At 38.1% G+C, this 24,156-nt stretch overlaps 1 protein-coding gene across 3 annotated transcripts in view; it reads right to left on the reverse strand.

Annotated features, from left to right (window-relative positions):
- LOC411213 (discoidin domain-containing receptor 2) overlaps positions 1–24,156 on the reverse strand; it is a 228,311-nt gene that overhangs the window by 79,072 nt on the left and 125,083 nt on the right. The window lies entirely within an intron of this gene.

The following is a 24,156-nucleotide window of genomic DNA, read 5'->3' on the forward strand; positions in this document are numbered from 1 at the left end:
CTTATTATCTTCTTATCTAACAACGATTCAATCCAATTACAAAAATTAATCTCACTACATATTACGTTAATAATAAAATTCTATAATTAATATCAGAAAAATTATAAGATTTCTACAAATCGAAACATATTATAATTTTAAAAAGATTAAAGAATGTAAATGCTAATTTTTTTTCTAAAAACATATATATTTCCTTTCCTTAGATATTTCGAGTTGAGGAATAATTAATGACCGATTTCTGTCTTCCCTGTTTCTTCGTCTCCCGCGGTGCATAAATGCGTATAAATTAATGACGCGCATAAATTAATGACGAGAAGATCGATTCTCCCGAAATTTCTTTTTTCTTTCTTCCCACATCGATTTCGAGTTATTTATAATCATTTATATATGTATATCGATCCGTGCATCCGATAATGGCTTTCAACGTTGATATCGAAAGATGCACAGAATGGGAGGAGGAAGAGGGGGGTGTGAAAGGGAGAGAGGACGGATAGAGTGGTACAGTGTGCGAGAGCAATCGGCGTTTAATCATCGGCGCACGTTTCTGACCCATTTACATGTGTACCACGTCGTCGTCGAGAACAACGACAAAGCAATCCCCCATTCCAGGCCACTTCGTCGATGTTGCTATTGCTATTGTTAGGGTTTAACCTTCGCATCTGCGTGGCTTTCAATGGAATTCGATGCATTCGGTTTTTATGATTTTTTTTTTCTTTTTAACTCTCTCAGAGAAACATTTGAGCGAGTAAGTAACACGAATTGTGTTCCGATGTTTTTGATATTTCCTGTTTTGTTTTTTATTTTCACGGATGAAGCGATACGACAAAGAAGCGTTAGGATTAGGATCGAAGAGCTATTTTTTTCTCACGGGTCAAGCAAGTTTTTTAGTTTTTTTTTTTTGTACAAAGTGTGTACAAAGTCGTACGAGTGTTAGGATTTTGCGAAAACAATCTGAGTGAAAAGTGTTTGAGGATAACAAGAAATGAATATATATGACATGTGCTTGACCTAGAGAAGTTGTTTGAGTGAAAGAAATAAGGAATAGGGAAACTGAGAACGTGTTTGCTTAAATTATTGCGAAGAATTAAGTTAGTTTGAGTCATTGAAGAATTATCTCCGAATTCTATTTTATTAGGAACTATAATCGTCTCATTTAATTTATCACGAATTTATTTAAAATTCACTATATAACATGTTGCATAAGCATAATACGAAATAGTGTACACAGTGAAACTCCATTTGCATGAACAAAATTCTAGCAGTATCTAATCTTATCATCTGAATTGAACGACTTTACTTACTCACTTACGAATACATATAACGTAATCAAAAGAATTAAAAACTTAATTAAATATCAATATCAGTAAACAAATCGTGAAATTCTCTAACTCCTACTAATTAAAAAATCAATCTTGATAATTAAATGAGTACGTGAGCTTAGAAAAAATTTTTCCAATTCGAGAAACAATACATTGAAATTGCTTAAAATTCTCGGTATCTCCACCCACTATTCGCACTTGTGTCAGAAACGCGAACGATGCAACGTATCCCCTTCATCTGGTTCCACCTAACCCTATAATTCTCGCGATCGAAACGCGAGAAACCCCTGATTTCCACCGCAAGGGGATGCCGTATATATTCGATATATTCTTTCCGTGCATTCAATCGTGGACAGATGGGCCACGTGGCCCATAATTTCGAGCCGCGAAACGAGTTTTTAATTCAACCGAGAACCGAGAAAGAACGTGACCCCGATCCATACGGGATCCATCCACCGCTTTATCCGGTGAGCAGACCGAATCGCGCCCGATTTTCCATGCCCGTGCTCGGGGCTAAAAATAGTGGGCAAGGGCCGATAACAAGATCGCATTATGTACAGGGCGGGGATTCTTCGCGTGATACGAATTGTTAGCTGGATGGAGTTTCATTTTTAAGCTCTATTTATCACGCGCCCAACCGACCGATTTTCAAAGAATATTTCTCGGGGGAATTAATTCGGATAATCGTCCGATAAGATAAAACGTATTCGAGGGATAATTAGAATGATATACCGCACTTGAGAATAACGAATCATTTGTCAATGGAATTAGATTACCTATTGGATTGAAAATTGAAATTTTGTTGTACGAGCTTTTGAAGAAAGAATATATATTGGAGGAGCTGATTTGGATAATGGAGATGAAATGTATTTGAGAGATAATACCTGCATCCGAGAGCAATAAATCATTTGTCAATGGAATGGATTATGTAATTGAATTGTTGAAACTTCTTTATGTCTTCTAAATTTTGTTATTTAATTACTTTGGGAAAAATGGTATATATTTGCTGAAATTCGAAAAGAAAAAAGATTGGTTTGATTATTTCATTCGCTATAATTTTAGATTAAAAAACAATTTATTTATCCGTATACCTTTTTACTTTTGTCTACTACTTATAAAATAAAAATAACAAAATATTCATCATCTGATTTTTGTTTGATGATTTTTCAATCACAATTCAATGGTAATTAAACATTAAACTGCCATCGACCACAATTTTCTTGATTTTCAAACCTTAATTCGAAACGAAACCTCAGCTTTTATAGGTGAGCTCCAACTTTTTCTTCTATATACATCGGACAGACTTCCCTCCTATCAATTAAAATTAATGAAAGCTGACCCAACAGTGTGCGGCCGTGTTTCTGACAGACCACGATACTTTGTTTCGATACGAGAGCAACTGGGTATCGGTGGTAATTAATCTGTTATTTCGTTGCGATTTGTCGTGGTGGATAGCGGAACGTTGTTTGGCAGGTCGTCTATGTCAAAACGGGTCGGATAATTTGGATTGTTTTGATGACAATGCGATCCGTGCTACGTATCGGCTTGATTGCAATTTGTAGAATGGTGTCACTTTGTATTTCATCTCGTGTTGAATCGAGAATTCTATATATACAATATTCTTTTCAAGTATCATCGTTGAATATTTTTTCTATTATATTTTCTATTATACTTTCGTAGTAAAATATCGTATTTAAAAATTAAATTTATCATTTAACCTTTCGAGTGTTCATTACTGAAAGTGCATAATATTATTTTATTATTATATTCCAACATTATTAACCTTTTATCGTTTATTACATTATATTAATCTCGTATTCTTATTATATTGAAAATAATGTATAAAAATTCTCGACATAATTGTTTAAGAGATTAATGCAGTTTATTATTTTACAGTGTAAAAAACATAATATATTTCTGTAAAAATAAAATTGTGATGCAAAATTAAAAACGTTACACTTTCTTTCCTTGAAATACTTTATTTATATAAATCTACTTGAAACTTTGACTTTCGATTCTTATAAACTGTAACATCTCTTCAATCCCAATCGACATTCTCCACACACATACATTTCACGAATAAAAATTTCAAACAATTTCGAAAGCCCAATCGTCCAACACTTGTAAACCTTATAATACAATAATAAAATTTCTCCTTGAAACAAAATCCTACACTCTCCTTCCACCAAACATCCATTCGTTCCATCTAATTCTCAATAACAATTACCTCTCAAAGAAAAAAATAAAAACGGAAGGAAAGAAAAAAAAAATCTCCTCCAATCTTCCAAGATTCCCATTTCTCTGGAAAATATCCATCCGTCCAGAGCGTACACGCGTACACGTGTCGCATGGAAAATCGCATGGAATAACCGCCACGAGTGGACGTTACTTCCGGCGTTCCGATCCAGATAGGGGGCGGCGCATGCGGCGCGCACAAAGCGGCCGGAGAATCTCCATGGAAATATTTCAGCTGGTACGGTCGTCGAGGACTATCATAGAGGCGGCGTGCCCGCATGTAAACAATAGGCCAGGCGAAACCCACTGAAAGCGTTTGCGGTTAATTAGGCAGCAATGCTGTTAACAATGTCCTGGCTTCGCCCCTCCCCTCCCGCCTTTCGTCCTCCATCGCCTATCCTGCGCAACGCAGCACGGCCAGGAAATTCTCCGCCAGGATCTCGTACGAATAAAGTTATCCTCCTCCTCTCCGTGGCTGATTCCACGATCGCCTCGAGGTCGCTAATTATCTGTCGTTCCTGCGGGCTAATTACGCGGGCAAGGAAATTAACCAACCGTGCGGAGAGCGTTGAAAATTTCGACGATGATAGCGTCTAGCCACCGATATTCGTGTGAAATTTCTTTTTGGTTCTTCTTCTTCTTCTTTTGCTGACAACGTGAGATTTTTTTCGAGGAATTATTGGAGATCGTAGAGATCGAGATCGAGGGAGATTCTTCTTTAGGTTAGGTGAATTGAAGAATGGTTGATTAAATGAGAAGAGGAAAATATTGTTAAATAATTGTTCGTTTCAGTCTCTCGATACATATATAAATATCAAAATCATTGAAATCAGCGAGGTCAACAGCTTTCTGAATAATACATCGCGTTTTCCTTCTCTCTTTCTCTTTTTCCCTCTTTTCTTGGAAATTTAATGGTTGATGGTGAAATATTGTCGGATATCACGGTATCGCGTGGCAAAGATATGTAACAATATTCTAAGATGTTGATAAGCGTTATATAGTGTCTCTAACTTTGCAACCACGTTTCGAAATGGTTCATAAACTTGGCTCTCTTGATTTATAACGTCTGTGCAACAATATTTTACAGCCCTGCGAAATAACAAGTATTATAGTATCGCGCACTGTTTTACTTCATACAGACACGGAGGACATCAGATTCAGAAAACGATACAAAATGTAATTCGTGTACAAAATATATAAATATTTTCTCTTTTAATCAGAAATGTATTATCACAATATCATTGTTTATCATTCCTCGTAAATTCAAAAATCCATCTTATCTTCTCAATGGCCACATAATTAATTAATCGCGGCATTATGAACCCTCGACTCGAGTTACTCGCTAATATTATTAAATTCGAGATCATAAATCGCTATTTGATCGAAGGAAAAATGATCCCGGGGCTGTGCTCGTCCTCGAAATTTCTTTCCTCGTTCAAAATTACCGCCCCCCTCGTCAATTACTTTGAATCCTCGCCTAAGTGGTTTACAAGTCTCGCGAGGGGAGAACGTAACGTTTTCAATGGAAATTGTAACTCGCCTCCCAAGAAGGGTGAGTTTTCCTTCGCGTTTACGTAATCGGATCATGGACCGACAAACAAGTAAGTAGCGTGATAGGGGGCGTGTTATTACAGTTTCTTTCGTTTAACCCCTTAAATGATCCGTGAAATTAAAGAAAGTAGTCGAAAAATTCTTTCCTTTTCCTTTTTTCTTTCTTTCTTTCCACCAAACGAGTCATTCCGTTTTTTAATTATTGAAGCTGAAAGAAACGAAGTGTATTCATCAATCTTATGGTCTCTCAAGCTCATTTATTAAGAGATTAGAATCTGAAATTTAAAAAATGCAAACACGAATGGTTCCATTTCACAAAGTAAGAATTAACCATATATGTAAATTAAAATACATACATATATATATATATATATGTGTAATAAACTGTCACGAGTTGAACAACCTGCGTGCATCATGCGAGTCACATATCAGTCCCTTAAGAAATTAACTTAAGAAATTAAATTAGCATCGTCAATGTTCTAAAAGCAAACGATGTTCGCAATTCCCCAAAATCGGAACAAATTCAACAAAGAGCAATCATATTACTCCTCCAAACTTAGAATCATCTACCTTTCAATCGTGAATCTTTAATCTGTAAACTGTGTGCGATCAAATTACACAATTACTCCATCTCAAAAATCCTTCTCATCTCTTCAGGATCTTTCAAGAGCGAACGTACCCTTCAACTAAACTCTTCCAGACAAAAAAAAAGCAACGAGTAATCAATAGCGACAAAATAGAGGATTCTAAATATCCCGTCAGGGCGCATTTACGACGAGATTCGGCGGGTCGAAAATAATTCAGGTTCACGCGTAATTAGTATTAGCCCGGTGCCTGTTTTACGACGAGTTCCTCTGTAGGGAGAATTCTAATTTCTTGGAAAATAGGGAGTTGGATCGTAATAGGAAGCCAATAGTCGAGGGAAAATTTACGGGTGGCGGGCCTGGGTAACCAACCGACCGAGAGAGAGAGAGAGAGAGATAAAAAGAGAGAGGGGTAGCCTTATGGCTCGAAAGTAGCCTCGGCTGAGAAATGCGGCCGAGTGGAAGGTTGGCGGACCGGAGAGGCATTTTACCCTGCCTCATCAGGCGAAAAGTGCATTAGCATTGCTAATCACCTTTACGGCCATAGTCACCGCAATTGGGGATACGTTTGTCCATTCGAAAAATGGACCGTCATCGAAAGTGGCCGAAAACTGAGGATTCCGATTGTTTTCTCTTTCTCTTTCGTATCATTCTTTTCCTTTTTCTTTCAATGCATGTTGATTAGGAGGATAACGAAAGCACTTTCGAACAGTTTTCAATTAAAAGATTAAAATATTAATACGAGTGAGTTATAATTCTACGAGGAGATACGATATATTACGGGTATTGTTGCTGGAATTTCTGATTCTCTATGCAGGGATAATAAATTTCTGGAGGGCTATTAAAAAAGAATTTTGCAATATTTGTAAATCGAATCCCTGGTTGACGATTAAGTAAAGAAATTAAGAACAACGAGATAGAAATTTTTTAAATATTCTGTTATTAAAGTCTCTTTTGTCGTTAAATAATTGTTTCTTCATAATTGATCATCTATTATTATTAAATTTAAGATAATTAATCGATCAAGCGTGCACAATATTCCAATGGATAAATATTTGATTGTGGAATCCCGTTAATTTCAAGAAGATCTTGAAATTCCTTTTCGCGCTTCGAGAAAATTGGAGGAGGAAAAAATTAGCCTCCATTATTCTTAACTTGTTTCCACGTCCAAGGAAATGGATGTCGATGAATTTTTCCTATTCGGTAAAGGGGGTTGAACTTTATCCCTCCATTCTCGACAATACATCGAATAATGAACGAGGCAACGTCGCCGCGAAATCGTATATGAAGCGCTAACCGAATTACAAATATTCCATCGAGCCACCCCCTCCGCCCTCCCACCTCGTCGTAAATCAATATCAATGCGGGGGGAGTGCAAGTGAAAAGAATTTACGGTTTGGTCACTTTCCACGAGTTAGTCCCACGAGAAGAGGGGTAGATATTCGAGCCACGTTCGAGAAACCACTCGACTCCTTTTATTATCTGCCCCTGGTACGTGCCCTTTCATCTTTCGCCTCTGTGTCTTTGCCGGATCGATGATGATATGTATGGAGAAATGTAATTAAATTTTTCCCGTTGAAAAGATTATCTCTCCTTCCTTTTTTTTTGTAATAATTGTATTTCGTTTTCCTTAAAATATCATTTCGAGTTTTTTAAATCTGTTTCGAGTACTGTAACATACCATTGAATTTAAATTTTCTTCGAGAGAATATTATAGAGATATATTTCTATATCAAGATTGTTGAAATTCGGATTAATATTCTTTTTTACCATTTTGATATTTCGAGGAAAAATTATAAACGTACCGAGAAGAGGTTTAAGATAGAGTTAAGCAGATTTTAAACAATCCGATTCTTTTATAATAGGGAAATTTTGACAAATAATCCACTCGTGGAACGCTCGAATGGAATGGAACGAGAAATGAAAGGAGCGAAGCACGGCTAACGTTCTCCCTAATTAGACGCGGAACGACCGACTATTACGTTACGCGGTGCATTTGGGATGACGAACAGTGGCGCGTGTGACGGTGAAAAATATGCGTTTCGGGCTAACAAGGTGTGGAATGTCGGGAATATATACGGTGAAATTATGCGGAGAGCGTTCCATATACTGTATAAAACGGAATTTCCTTCTTTCGCAAGATTTCCGATGAAATGTATGCACGATGATTCAGAGTATTCGATTATGATCGTTTGTGAACACGACGCGAAATTTTAATTTCGCATTTCTATTCAACCGCTATCTTTTGTTCGCGGGGAACAAAGCTGTGGACAGACGGCTAAGAATAGAACTGCGCTGCGAATAACGCTGAAAACGAAGTTACGGGCAATGCTAAGAACAAAGTGATACGAGTAAGAGCAAAGCTATATAGATAATGCTATTCGCAATATTGGGGACGAAGCTATAGGCGATATAGCGGGAACTGTATCGGTGGACAAAGTGCTATGGGCAACGCTGAGATATAAATAATGCTAAGAGCAAAGTTGTGTATAAATGCTAACGAGTAATGTTGAGCGCGAAAACCAGTGCTGGTACAAAGAAAATTGCTATAGTTGAAGACTATGGAAAGTAAACAATACGTGTTGATGACGAAAATGTATAGCGAAGAAGGGCAAAGTTATAAGTTTTTTGGACGAGGAATAATAATATTTGAGAGATATTTAAACAATATATCGAAAACTTGATATATTACAATAATTTTTTTTTCGTATTGAAAGAGGGGTGGAAACGTTGAAAGATGGAACAGCAGAAATTCGCGAGGAGGTAATTTAATCTTTTAATGGGAGTTTTGTCGATTGAAATTACAAATATTTCCCCACTTCCCTCGGATTTTCAGCTTAACACTCGGCTAAATGATTTCTCGATAGTTGAGTATGCCCCTCCGTGTGGAGGCAAATAACGCTAAAGCGTTTCCCATTGTTTCGTTTCGAGCGATAAATTAACGTTCGCATTATCGAGTTCTTGTAACAGGTTCCGGGTTGAAGTAGTGAATATTTTATAATAACAGGCTCCAGTTTCAAAGTTTCGAATGGTATTAACAGATCAGAGTTCCATTTAACGTTCCTGGAACTGATTACATCCCCGTGACTTCCATAATAATTCCTTTGGAACAAATAACGATATATATATATTTATATGCAAATCCATATGGATAAAATAATACCATAGGGTTTCGAACGCAACTGTTATTCACAATAATCACGCCACTTTTCCATCAACCGATCGGACAATTATTTTCTGATAATTCGTTTCGCGATATACACGTTTCACGCAATTGCTTCCAACAATATTTCTGCATATGCAGAATCGAGTATTGAATTGTTTCCCTCTTAACAACCACTTCTGTGACATTACATGTTTTTCCATTTTTTTTTAATCGTCCAAATTTAAACTTTTCTGTTACAATATAAAATTATCTATCATATATACATGCCAGATTCAATTAGATGAAAATCAACATTTAAATTATTGCATTATTACTTACAAATATATTCCATATATTTCATATTCCAGGTTTTACACTCGTAGAAATAAAAATTAAATCTTGGCAAAATTGATATATCCTTCGTGATATATTATAATAATAAGACTGTTATTATTACCCCTTTTTCTTAAATCCTTAAAAAAAAAAAAAATCCTAAAAAACCAACCACTCAATTTACCTTACACGCAGTTGAACAGCCAAAGAAGCGCTCCAAGCGCCACGTGTTGCTTCTCTCCATCCTCCATCCGAATAATTCCAACCTTTTCTCGAGACACGAGTTTCACCCTATCTCGAAGCGATGCCGACACCGCCACGTTTCTCGCGAGAAACAAAACTAAATCGTCCCCTATGAAAGAGATACCCTAACTTTTCCAATCTCGCTCGCGCTACTTGTTTCGCAGGTCAACGAGCCTTCGCTCCGCCGTTTTCCACCATTTTTCGATGGGCTATCACTTCTTCGGGATGGAGAAAGCGAGGGTGAGGGTTGCTCGAAGATGCGGATTTACAGAGAAAGCGGTGTGTCGATGTCGAAAGAAAAAAGACTTTAAAGGCTACGTCGAAAAATTTGCAATAAATCCATTCGAAAATTGATTTTTATCATCGACGAATATTCATAATATATCATGAAGAAAATTCTCGTTGAATACAAACGGAGATTGATCGAGGAGAACATTTGGTCAAATGTTTCACAATTATTGTTATTAATATTAATGTAAATAATAGAAACAAAGCAAAATGCGCGTTCGAATAATAAACAAACGTGAATTGATGGAAGGACAACTCTTTCCATATTCGATATTATATATAAACGCTTAAAATTTGCATTTGAAGTTTGCGTGATCTTTGTTAATATTGAGTTAATATTAATAATTGTGTTGACAGAATCTTGAGCTAACGTTCGTCTGAATCGTTTACGACATGGAATGATAAAAAATAGATTTTTACTTCAATTTACAAGTCATACGTTGATATTTTTTGCTCCTGCCGGCTACCAGCTGAATATTATAAAAAGTTTTGATCCCTTTTCTTCTTTTTCTCGTAACAAATCGCGCATTTCTTTCACTCGGCCAGCGCTGTCCTTCGCCGATTCACGAGATTGCAAAGCTTGCGAGAACCATTATCGAATATGCTGGGAATTCCAGTGTCGAATATGCCATCAGCCAAATGATCCGTGAAAATTCCAGCTGCGATTCTCGTCGCTTTCTTTCTTTCTTTTGTTACTGCTATACGAGTGTGGCCACGTGATATCTAATCAATTGTAAAAATGTTTCGTTTTTGGATATGAAAAAGCGTGTTAAAGATTCAAGGACAGTGGTAAGAGAAGGAATCTGGAAAATATTGCTGCACAAGAATTCGTAGACGCCTCGTGTGATATTAGGAAATTGCTCAGGCTACGAGAAAAATTATTTCTTGGATTTCTAGTCCAATATAGGATCAATTTGGATCAATTTGAATCAATTTTTCGAGCTTTGGAGAACAATTTAGTTCATTCGGATCGAAAAGAATTAATTAATTCGAAAAGAATAGATAAATGGAGCAAAAATTGTCCAGAAGAAAGCATTCGACGAATTTTTCACGAAGAGTTATTGCCTTAAATAAATAATTATATTTAAATTCAATTGACGAATCGAAGTGTTATTCAATAATCCACGAAATATCGCGAGTGGGATATTTTTGAAAAGATGATTCTACCAAGTCAAAAAGGAATACGTATATAAAAATATCGGTTAAGTTATAAATAATTAATTACAGAGTTAAAAGCGAGAATACGATGGAAGTGTGACGAAGACGGATTCGTTTTATTTTTCACTTTATTTGCTTGTTCCAAGCTCACAATAATGGGAAATATGTCGAAACTTCGAAATTAATATTTATGGAAATTTTTTTATCGATAACTATGACGCGATATTTGAATCGAACACGCCATTGAAATTTCTCCTTCATGATGATTACTACGCAATGACGCTTTATGAAAATCCGTCTCTCAATTCTTTCTGCGAAACGAAACCAATATTTGTCGAAATTTTTTCCCTCGATAACCGTATGCGATATTTCCGCGTGTTTATCGAATTTTTTCGTCAAACTGATAACTACTGTTTCGCCTTTATAGAGATTCGTAGCAAACTTTCTTCGAAAACGCTTTATACGCTGGAAGAACAAAGAGAGAGAGAGAGAGAGAGGAAGAAGCTAGAAGGGGAATAAAATTGTCGATATTAAAGCTCGTGGAATCGAACGACAGCGATGCTCGATTGAACGGCACGGATTGATTCCGTGCTTCTATTTCGAAACAGAGATCCATGGATCTCGATACGGAGTTGTGTATATCGATAAATACAGTGTACCAATACAGTGTACAGTATACCAATTCTTCCTTTATCCTAACTTCCTTCACTTTTCCGTTCTGAGAATCCGTTTTGAGAATTCGCGAGGCGTCAATCATCGCGATATCCGGTTAGACTTATCAAGCAAGCATTTCAAGACGAGGCGAATAAGGAATTTATTCTGAAACAAATTCTCAAGATGATGATACCATTATCTGTTGAGAGGATTGGGAATAAAAGTGCGATGGATATTAAGTTGCGACACATCAACAAGAACATTTATAAATTATCGAGAAAAATGAATGAATGCCTTAAAATCGAATATTTTATTCCGTTTCAATAACGAAATTATAACGAGTATCTATAAATTATCTATGTTTGCTCCAAATTCGATCGAATAATAATTCTTCTAGCAGAATAATATCATTTGTAATATTGGATGATGGTAATACTCGATGTCAAAAGAACGAATAAAAAATAAAGAAACTTTCATTGACAAAACGAAACAAAATGAATAAAAATCGTAAGAACTAATCGAAGATTATTTTCTCGAGAATCGAATTCAAGACTCTCTCTCCCTTTCGTTAGATATTTTTATATTCCAAAGAATAAAGAAATTTTCATTGATAAAACGAAACAAAATGAATAAGAATCGTAAGAAATAATCGAAGATCGAATTCAGGGATCTCTCTCCTCTTCGTTAGATATTTTTACATTCCAAAGAATAAAGAAATTTTCATTGATAAAATGAAACAAAATGAATAAGAATCGTAAGAACTAATCGAAGATTATTTTCTCGAGAATCGAATTCAAGGCTCTCTCTCTCCTTCGTTAGATATTTTTACATTCCAAAGAATAAAGAAATTTTCATTGACAAAACGAAACAAAATGAATAAGAATCGTAAGAAATAATCGAAGATCGAATTCAAGGCTCTCTCTCCCCTTCGTTAGATATTTTTACATTCCAAAGAATAAAGAAATTTTCATTGACAAAATGAAACAAAATGAATAAGAATCGTAAGAAATAATCGAAGATCGAATTCAAGGCTCTCTCTCCCCTTCGTTAGATATTCCAAATCGTCCGATGGATCACATTTTCCTCAAACCGCGTTAAACCGGGATGAAAAAGCGGATGACGGGTTATACATTTATAATATCGTATCACCTTATCTCGCGCATCACCCTTGCCGCCTACGTCTACAGAGAGGGTGGTGGAAGGACTTGTACAGGCATCCGGTTCGATCCCGCGTCAGCCCTCCACTCGAGTCAAACTCAATCTGCAAATGGGACGATCCTATTTTCCACGCCTCGACAATGCCTCCCCTCCCCTTCCCGCGTGGCGATGCGGGCCACGTATGGAACTTTCGTACACCCGATGAATGCGATGTCGCGATGTTTCGACTGGGCGGCGCGCTCGTTTGATGGAAGTTTATTGGACGGTTGGATGGACGTGGAAGATACAAGGCGCACACATAGTGGTAAACGTGATGGGGAATTAGGACGCCGAGGACCCTTTGCAACGGTTTTCAATTTATTCCGATGTGTGTACGTGTGGGATGATAGATCAATTGTAAGCGTTTGGATAGAATGGAACGTTTCAGAGAATAGAATTTACGTAAACTCTTTTTATATGATAGAAAGGTATAAATTAATTTAAAAATCTTCGAGTGGAATAGATTTTAATTTAAATTTAAATTTACTTTTTTTTTTTTTTTTTTGATACGAAGATCACGAGTCGGTGAATGGATGATTTTCATTCAAGAGTGTAAATATGATGATCGTAATTATTTATCCTATGAAAGTATTTAAATTTGAATATTTCAAAACGCTATTAATTAATTTTCATATTATCCTCTCGTTTAATTTAATTTTAATAAAATACTATCACTTATTATATCGTCCAAACAGAAGGTCAAATCTCGTCGCATAGGTAGTCACATAGGAGCTCGAATTTTGCACCGCAAACAATCGTTAGCATAAGATCAACTAATCTTCCGTGGAAGAGGAAACATCACGTAACGCTGAGCAAACACCGTGAAGAAACAAAATCACGCGCAATTTCTCTGTTGCATCATCACGTTTACCACGAAAAACTTTTCATTTCGTCCTTACAAATTAATCCCATTGATGATCATAACGTTCATTCAAGACATTCGACTTGTTTATCAAATAAAAATAGGAAACGAAAATCAATTATTTCCGTTTACCTTTAATCGTCAACAATTTCTTTCCAACAATCGCATCGATTCGACGACGAAAATCCAACGCGACGATTCATCCAGCCGTAAGAAGGGAAACAAGGGCGGAAGCGAAGTGATAGCGAGCGCCATTTCCACGACAACTTGATACCCGAAATCCCTAAATCCACCGCCTCTAATCGGGAACGAGAATAAAGCGCGGGGGCAACTGCGGCGATAATGAAAACGTCCGTGTACGAGAATGAACAACGGGGGGAGGCGGGACAGGCCGCGAACGTGGCGGTAATTTATCGCGGCCGATTTAAATAAATTTCCAGCCAACTTTTCGCGTTTGAATAATCGCGGTTTAATCGACGCCTCGAGCGTTCCAGTTTCGAATGAAGGGAGGATGGTAACAAAAGAGGGACGAGCGTGGAAATCCGCAGAAACTTTTGGGACATCGAAACGATGGAACATCGCGGCTGCGGCGAAAACTGCGTGGATATTTCGATAAGTTTCGAACAGTTGGTGAAATGTCTCTTCCTTTTTTCTAAATTCGATACGAGTCGTAAAAATTCTAATTTCGCGATCATGGAGGAATAGATAGAGAAGGAAGAATGGTGAATAACAAGTGTATCGTGTTCTTCCGTTGTTTGAAATAAATTTTAATAAGCAGAGAAAGATTGGTGGATACTTGATGGATTTAATATATCGTTGCTTACATTATTCAACGAATCGGTAAACGATCGTCGTACATCAGCGTTGAAACATTTCTTACGTGTCTAACGTTTCTTTCGATATTATTTTAATAATATTAACGAGCCCATCGATACTTTATCATCTATAAAAAAAAAAGAAATTATTATTAAACGTAGAATATATTAATAAAATAATTTTCCAGATTTCCGACATTTTCTTCTTCTTCTTCGTTCCTTATTGCCCAAACCGATTATTGATTATCGACATTTCACATCCTAACGAAATCCTCCATTCGTCGGAAGACAATGGGGAATTTCTGGCGACAAACTCTCATCGATACCCGTTTAACCATGCAAATACCTTGGCCGTGGTACAGGGGAGGTCTCCATTAAGGAAAAATGAAATTCAGTCGTCTAGGACCCATCGAATATTCCATTCGAGATTTACCAGTGTTTGCGAAGTGAAATTGCACAGGAGGGGGGAGGGGAGTGGTTCCCTCCTCTCCACATGCATAATGAAATCTTTCGTAAACCAGTGCCAAAGGACAAAGTTTCGCCCCTTCGTCATATATCAGAAACGACAATCCGCGAAAGTCAGTTTCCCTCCGCGGAGTGAAACTCTTTCGCTGCGCGTAGCCTCGCGGCTTTCGAGACACGTTTGATTCACCTTTCATGAGGCCGACAACTTGATGGAACAAGTTCGGAAGGAGGGGGGGATCCGTTGCACAGCGGCTTTAAACTTGCAACCCTCTATATACGGCGAAAAGCCTAAATTCAATCCCGATCAGCGAAGTTTTACACTGGGGTTGAGGAAGGTTGAGGGGGTGGAGGAGTGGAGGATTGGCTAGGTCAGTAACAATCTCAGATTCTGAGAGTCTTCGCTTTCGTGGATGTGGAGTAAAGTTCGCTAAAGGTTGCTTGCTTGCTTGGAAAAATTATCGATTAGCGAAATGTGTTTATTATTTTTTCCTCGAAAAAGTGATTAATGATTTTTGATCGTTTTTTCGCGTGAAATGGTAAAATGCTACCATGGAGAAAAGGTTGATTAGAAAAATAGAAAAAGGATTGGATAGTTTATTATTTATTAATAAAATGATTACTTGCTTGCTTGGAAAAATTATCGATTAGCGAAATGTGTTTGTTATTTTTTTCCTCGAAAAAGTAATTAATGATCTTTGGTGATGATCGTTTTCTCGCGTGAAATGGTAAAATGGTATCATGGGGGTTGATTAAAAAAATAGAAAAATTGAGTAGTTTATTATTTATTAATAAATTGGACAATTTAGGGGAGTTTAGAAAGAAGAAAGCTTCGCTTGCTCGAAATAATAATTGTTGAAAATTCAATTTTAATTATTGAAAATATATTTATGATGATTTATATTGGAAAAAAGAATATAATATAATCACAGTCGTTCCTTTAACAGATTTTTATCTAAATTTTTCAATTCATTTACACATAAATTACGAAAATTTTTTATCTAACGCGAGATGAATTTTAGTTACATGATTTAAAGAACATGAAGCAGTGCTTTCATAATGAGTTTCTTTATGGAAAAATACGAGGAAGATTAAAGATAATTTGTTTACACGATAAAAGATTCATAATTTTTCTACGTTTCCTTTTAATTTCGCGTGCACCAATTAAATGTGCGCAGAAAAAAAAATATATAAATAAAACTCGTATCTAAACTCGTATCGAACGAGCGTGTTCGTATATTCGCAATACTGAATCAAGAACCATTGTTAACCAATCCAATTACATAACAACTCTTCTCACCACCCTTAATAAATTCTTAATAAATCCTTCACAAATCAATGAAAATCCTCATTTTCTCTGCTGATCGATGACCAGAAGAAGAATCTATCTGCTAAATTTCCCCAAAACGGTATATTTCTATATTTACCAAAGGGATATTTTCCAAATTTACTCCCTCCTTTCCAAACCTTGAAAAAAAAATCTTTCCCCCTCCCATTCCTATCATTCAACCTACTCCCACCCTTAATAAATTCTTAATAAACCCTTCAAATCAATGAAAATCTTCATTTTCCCTGCTGATCGATGACCAGAAGAAGAATTTATCGTTAAATTTCCCCAAAACGATATATTTCTACATTTACCAAAGAAATATTTTCCAAATTTACTCCCTCCTTTCCAAACCTTGAAAAAAAAAATCTTTCCCCCTCCCATTCATACCATTCAACCTATCCTCTCTCCTCGATCAAATCTCGTATCCAATTTCCCAGGGAACACGCGCCCGAATTTACGCTCGAATCTTGCAGGTGTATATATACACGGAGGAGGACTCCCCCTGTTCCCCTCCCGAGAATATCCACCTCGTCAAAAAGATACAGTTTCCTTGGAGTTCCGACTGTTCCAAGGAAATCTGATGGTGGAACTCGATAAGGAAGACGCGGCTCGTCACCGCCGATGATTGCAAATAGAATTCGGTTCGCGGTTATCGCTAACGAGAATTTCGGTTGTGCGAGCGGAATAAAGAGAAGGAACGGTTGCCAATGATACGCGCGTTGGATGAATCGGGTGAAAATCGAAGGAAGAGAAGGAGGAGGAGGGGGGGTGTACGTGGCGGCGAGATACGCACGAACAGGAAGGGTGGAGGATGGGGAAAGGGTTGGTTGGTTGGTTGGTTTCGCACGCTCCTCGCGGAAGAGGCGAAAATAGATTTTCGTTATCGGCCGCGCGAATAATGGCAGGAGGAGGGTGGCTACCCGGAGGCGGAGGGAGAGGGGGACTCCTTCATGGAAATTCGATACCTTGATACGAGTTTTCGCTCGTTACTTTAAATCGGGAAATATCACCACCACGTAGTGGGACAACCATCGTCCTCCGGCAAAGCGACCGTGTCATTTTTCCTATCCCCTCCTTCCTCCCTCCATTTCCGTCTGCCTCCTGCGTTTGGTGCACGCGATCCTTCTATTCTCTGAGATTGAAAAAAGTGGAGGGGAAAGGGAGAGAGAAATTTTTAAAGATTTGGAATGAAAGTATTCGAATAATTAATTGGACGAGGAGTAAGAAGAATAATGTCAAGCTACGAATAAATGTCGTTCCAGCGTTTCAAGAAAAAAAAGATTGTTGCTTAGAGTGACTTTGTTTTAACTAATTTGTTCTTCAGCTAGTAAGTTAGGTTTGTCTATCATGAATTAAATCCGTTGAAACTTAAATCTTGAATAAATTCAATTTCACATCTCAATTGATACTATAGTAAAAGTTTAGTGGATCAAAATATTCGAAATCATGCTGAAAATTTCTTTGAAAGCAAATTTAAATTGAAGAGAAAAATTATCAGAAACTTTATCATTCATCATTTCGAAGACAATCAAAGACAATTCTTAACTTTATCGAAAAACCTGTAAAAATAACAATGTAAAAAAATTATTTTCACGATATTTGTTATTAAAATCTTTAAAAAATCTGGCAAGGCGCGTCAATGCGACGTTTCAAACATTCAGGATGCGTCGTTCGTGCATTATACGAACGTAAGAAGGTACCCCATAAACGTTGAACGGCCGATTTTCAATCACGGAAGAACGGCGGAGGGCTGCGATTTACAATAAGTATCGATATTCAATAACGGACGCCAGCCGTCGTCCACGAAACGACACTGACCTTAAATAAAGGCGAGGGCACGTGGGCGTACGAACGCCAGGCCTTTGTACCAACTTTATGCACCGGGTGGTCGTAAAGTTGGCGAGCTTAGGGCGGCCCGTGATCGCATTTCTTCGGCCGATTTTCAATTCTAATCCACCTGGTGAAAGTACCAAGCGCACTTGGCTCGTGGCTATAAAACTCGTCCCGTTGCACGAGTTCACGTTCGAAAGGGAGGGAGGTTAAATTTCGATTTTTCCCCCGTCGTCAAAGAGCGATGGAATCTTCTACAAAGTTTTCCGCCAACTTCGAAATCGAAGTTCGGTGTCGAGGCGTTGTCTAAGTGTGTACATCAATATTTGAGTCCGATGAAACTGGATAGAAAATGCGTGGGCAAAGATTGTCGCATGAATATGGATCTTGCTTCGCGAATTTCACTTCGTTCTCCACTTCGCGAAGGGGTAGGCAGGATAAGAATCACAAATGAAAATTCTCGTTGTATAAATTTATATACATAGAAATTTGATATAAGTTAATAATTCGTTTCTCGCTTATGGAAAATACGGGGCATGGATATATTGAATTTAGGAAAAAAAAAAAGAAAACGCTCGAACACAATGCGGAGAATTTCGTAAAATTTGAATCCTCTTCCTTCGCAACTTTTCCATATCCCGCGATCTACGTCACAATTTCACAACATCGCCTCGAATTCAAAGGATTTTTCAAAGGAGAAATAGGATTTCCCATTCTACGGGATAAAATAAAATTCCCCTCCAGCTCCTCCGCGATTCGAAACTCGCGCAAGATCGCATAAGACGTTACGTTGTACAAAAAGTGTGAACTGACTTATCGCGATAACACTGGTGGCCCAGTTGCATGTTAACGACTGTGTTAATTCAACTGTGCGAAGGTAAAATCGCACGGTTTCGATGCTATCGAGGATGAAACGGCGCCTCTTTACCGCCGTTTTCGAAACGAAAACGGTCTCCAGGCGTGATCTAGAAGGAAGAGAGATAGTTTCTACGGATTCTATTCATTTCTTACCTCGAGAAGGACGAAGGAGAAGGAGCTGAACGTTGATTCTCTTTCTCTCTTGGTTTAACCATCGAGACTCGATCGATCTCGAACGAAAGAGAAATAATTCGCAATTATTCGCAAAACAATTTTCCCCGCCGTTTCAATGGCCGATTGAATGCATAACCTCGATCCGGGGATCGAGAGGCGCAATTACGATAAGAAAATTCAGTGAGTTTTAGGGTCGAATCGGGCCTGGATAAAGGCTGGAGACCTCGTTTGCGATGAGACAAGTCGGCTCGGATACAGAGAAACAAAGAGGTTTCAAAGGGATGAACGGGGTCGATGGTTGTGGCTTCCATAGATAAAGCACTTTTAAGGATCGTTCGCTGGTTTAATTGTTGCCGATTGATCGGCCAGATATGAAACTTCCATGGGTTTATTTTTCGGGATTAAATTTTAGAAAAAACAGTTTTCTTCTTCGCTGTGAAGATTCGTTTAAAAAGTATAATATATATATCGTAAATTATCCTTCTTGTGATTCTCAATAAAAAAGATACGCAACAGTTGCGACGAATATTTCAATTAATCGAAAGAGAACGAAACATGGTCATCATTTTTCCTTTACGAATACGGATAACGAAAATCTTTCTTTCTCTTTCGCCTGGAGTAAAAGAGGAAGTTAGAAATTAATACTTCAAGTTTTACTCAAAATTTAATCGTTTAATTCAATTTTCTTAGAAACGGATATTCGACTTATCAGATATTCACTTATCGCGCAACCGAGGAGGAATTTCTTAAATAAGCAACCGTTCCAAATTCCACGAGTGAGAATTCCCAACGGATGTAAGATGGCGGCGATTACCCCGTTCGCGGGGGCATTAACTTTTCAATCCGGGATCCACTTTCGAAGCTCCCATTAAAAAATCATCGGTACAAACTTGGTACAACATCGCAGGAATTCAAATTCCCCTCCTCCTTGAGTATCTCTCGCCGAGAGGCGAGTGTTTCCATCCCTCCCCTTCATTCATAATAATCCTCGTAAAAATCAGTTCGCGTGCAGCGGGATAAATCTCCCCCTCCCTCCTTCCATCCTTCCTTCCTATTATCGTATATATCATTGCGCGCAATCTCTTGCGCCTTAACGTTCAGAAATTTCGTCGAATTAATTATAAATAATTTCGCACACTTTCTCGATTCTCTTTCTACGAACAACATCCCCTCCCTCCGTTCAAAGGGAAGGTCTTTCGGATCTCGCGCATCCGTCACGTAAATTTCGTTTATTGAAACGATTGGGGAAGGGGGTCGTCGATCTCGTGGGCCGAAATTCACTGTGGAACATGGAGGTTCGTGGCCACGAGATTTATACGAGGGAGCAAGGACCGTCGTCACGCGATCGAGAGCGGGGTTCGAGATAGACGGTGTGCAGGAACGGTGCACTCTCTTCGAGGCATGAGCGAGGTGTCTCGGTGGCACGCGGCGATACGAGGCCTGAACGATATGGAAAAATAAAGAAGGAGAGAGGGGGGAGAGGAGATATAAAGAGGGTAGAATGACGAAGGGTACAGTTGTCGGTTCATAAATCAAGCTGGAACGAGGAGAGCCAAGAGGGGTTTTCGAATCGTAACAAAGTGGAAGATAGCCCCGGTTGAAAGGTCGGAGGGGGAGGGAATATGGCCGCCATTTTTCGTTGGCTTCGACCGGCACGTTGAAAGGGCACGTAACGCTGCAGGACGTTTTATGTCTGCGTGATTCCTCCCCCTCGAAGATTTTGGCCCGTCATGCTCTTTTATTTCTTCTTCTTTCTTTGGGTTCTCTTTTTTCTCTCTCTCTCTTTTTCTCGTTGCCTGCTTTTTCGTATTGCCATCTTTGTTCAAGTCTCGCCTTTCAAGACTACATCCCTCCTTTTCGTGCCGGCTCTAAAACGATACGACCACTGCTAGCTAGCTCGGCCGCGAAAACTTTTTCTCAGGTACCTACGCGAGCTATTATCGATTTTTTTCTCCTTGGTTTTTTCAACGACGAAACGATGTCTTCTTGGAACTCTTGTGTTCCTGTTCACGAGTTTCGTTTCGTACATTTATTGGAAATTTAAAAAAAAATGGTTAATCAGTCACAAAAATCTACAGCGAAATATAATCTAAAGCAATATATCGAGAAAAATTCAATATTTTTTCAATTCTTTAATTAGAAATCGATGAATGAAGAATAACAAATCTTCGTTTCGTTTCCTTTTTTTTTTTTTTTATTTAACATTGAAATTTGCACAGACATTCGTAGCCTCGGTATCAATTTACAAGTAGCAGAACTGTAGAAATATAAAAGATTAATTTCGGACGATGACGTTTCATCAATGTTGGACGGATAGAGCGGTCCTCGATCGAGTTGTTTGAATACGATGGCACGAGTCGGGACAAAACGATTTGCACGGCGAGCTGGCGACAAATACGTTTCTTTCTGCCCCCCTTCCTTTTGATAAACATTTTTTTTTCCTTCCTTTTTTTTCTTTTTTTTTTTTTCAGCCGATTACAAAACCGTCGCGTCGCTCGCACGCCACCCGCCACCTTTGTGCGGCAACAATACGATGGAAATGCAGTGCATATTTCACGCTGGAAAATCGAGAACGGCCGGCACAAAGCCGGATATAGGTCAGAGTTGTAACGAAACGCGACATTGTTTGCCGCTGAAGACAAAAGCCAGGTCCGTGGCCCCCGTCTCCGGGCTGCTTAAAGTTTCAGAACATCCCGAACATCTCTCGAAAATTGCGCTGCTCCTTCGAGAAATTGAGCAGATTGCTTTCGTTTATTCCGCGAATTTTCGTGATCAACGAAAGCGAAATTCCTTCGTTTCCTCTTCTTTTGCAAAATTTGGAGGAAATTTAAATACACGCAGAGCAATCGATTATCTCGATTTTCTTTATTAATTGTAGCAATATTCAGAGCATAAAACAAAATCGAAGGAATAAATATTAAAATTTTCTATAGGGTTTCTATAGGGTGGCGTGAAATTATATATCCCTTAAACGCAAAAAAAAGATGAAATTGTCGTACTTCATTTTTACATCCGTATTCCTAATTTGCCATATCGAAAATATTGCATGGAATGTCCAATAAAATTCTATTTTAACAAATTCGAGGAAACGAAAACAATTCCTCCGAATATAAACATCGAATTGCTAATTTTCCTCGACTATCGATTACTTCCTTTTCATTCGATTAACACGATTGTATCACAAACGCGTGTACATCTATCTTATTATTAATTCAATGGCTTTTTGAAGAAACGAAATACGAAATTCATTATCGTGTCGCTCGTAAGTGTATTTCGCGCGCAAAGCGGGGAAGGGAGGAGAAATAATAAAAACACGGATAACACGATGATAGCTGTGTTATCCATTAACGTAATAAGCTTATTTCCAGGAGGAAATATTTATAAATTATAAAGTAGAACGGCGGGCGCCAATTTATCATTTCGAATCGGATGAATTCGTTTCGCCGGAATCGAAAATATCAGTTTGATGTAGCCGGATTGATAAATTAACCCCAACGCGACCGTGCGCCCCTGGCACGGTCTTAATACAAGCTCCGACCCCCCCTAATGAAAATGTATCTTCCATCTATAATTATAATCGTACTTCGGCCTGGCACGTTCGAGCTTATCGCCAATCTCGGTGAGATAACACATGTGTATCACGATAACGGCGTGCAGGGTCGCCAGACCCCTCATTCTTCGAGAACTATATCGTCTCATATTTCAAATTTTCATCCCCCTCCGATCTTCGGAGAAATCTTCGACGAACCCCCCCTTTCTTTTCCTTCTGGAAACGAACAACGAAACACGAAAGATGGAAGATTTCTATAAATTAAAAAATTACTCGTAGAAAATATCGCGTTATATCTCGCAATATTTTCATCCCTACCCTTCCATTACGAAATCTTCGAACAAACTCTTTCATTTCTAGATAAACATACAAAAATAAAATGCAGAAATTAGAATCAATTTTGACAGAATTCCAAAAAGAAAAATATCATTCCTTTCCATTTCCTATCCAAACAAAACAAAATACAGAAAATTAATATTGTTTTGAGGAGAAGAACGCCTAAAAATCTTCGATCGCAAGATCTCCCCTTCCCCTCTCTCCCAAAAACGGATACTAAAGAGAAAAAGATTAAAATTAAAATTTCGATTGCAGGAATTCCACGCAAAAATTACCGCAACGAGGCGTGCAATCAGAAGGGAATTAGAGCGTGACGATCGCGGTCCAATTAGCGATCACTGGCGGCGGAAGTCGCGGTCGGAAGAAGGGAGGGGTTGAAAAATGGAAACGAGGACGAGGGAAGTATCGAGATTGGTTCGACGACGAGGAATCGTGTATTCGAGCGAATTTTGTGACGAAGCGGTGGTGAAAAATTAGCCATGCCCGTAGGAGGGGGGAGGCATTGTACCCCTTTTGCCAAGAGGAGAGAACGCCTCGCCCTAATACAGATTTATTGCCGCCTAAGAGCCGGAGCTGGCCGGTTCTAATACAGGTATTATGCTGACGCAGGAACGAGGAATTTACACGAAATTGGAGGTAATTTGTAGGGGTCGAGTTCACCCTATTCCCCTTCAACCCAACCTACTCGTCGGTTCCATCCCTCCCTTGCCCCCTGTTACATCGTATCAGACCCATCGTGTCCGCAAACTCGGCCGGAAACGACCTTACTCTTGCCGCTTCCTCCGTGCGAGAATATTAAACAAAATGCACTGCATGAGGTTTCTTCCTTGCCTGATCGAATTCGATAACGAAAAGAAACATTGTTAGATAATTTGGATACGATACTTGTTTATTAATATATATTTTTTGGTTTGTTATATGTTCAAATTTTTGTAAATTAATTATTGTAGATATATTCCATGATGGAAACAGAATGGAAAGAAAGAAATCAAAGGGAAAGTTTGAAAAAAATTGAATATTTCAATTAATTTACCTAACTCTTGCCGCTTCCTCCGTGTGAGAATATTAAACAAAATGCACTGCATGAGGTTTCTTCCTTGCCTGATCGAATTCGATAACGAAAAGAAACATTGTTAGATAATTTGGATACGATACTTGTTTATTAATATATATATTTTTTGGTTTGTTATTTTCAAACTTGTAAATTAATTGTTGTAGATATATTTCATGAT

Source organism: Apis mellifera, linkage group LG7, assembly GCF_003254395.2.
Source record: "Apis mellifera strain DH4 linkage group LG7, Amel_HAv3.1, whole genome shotgun sequence".
NCBI classification, from domain to species: domain Eukaryota; kingdom Metazoa; phylum Arthropoda; class Insecta; order Hymenoptera; family Apidae; genus Apis; species Apis mellifera.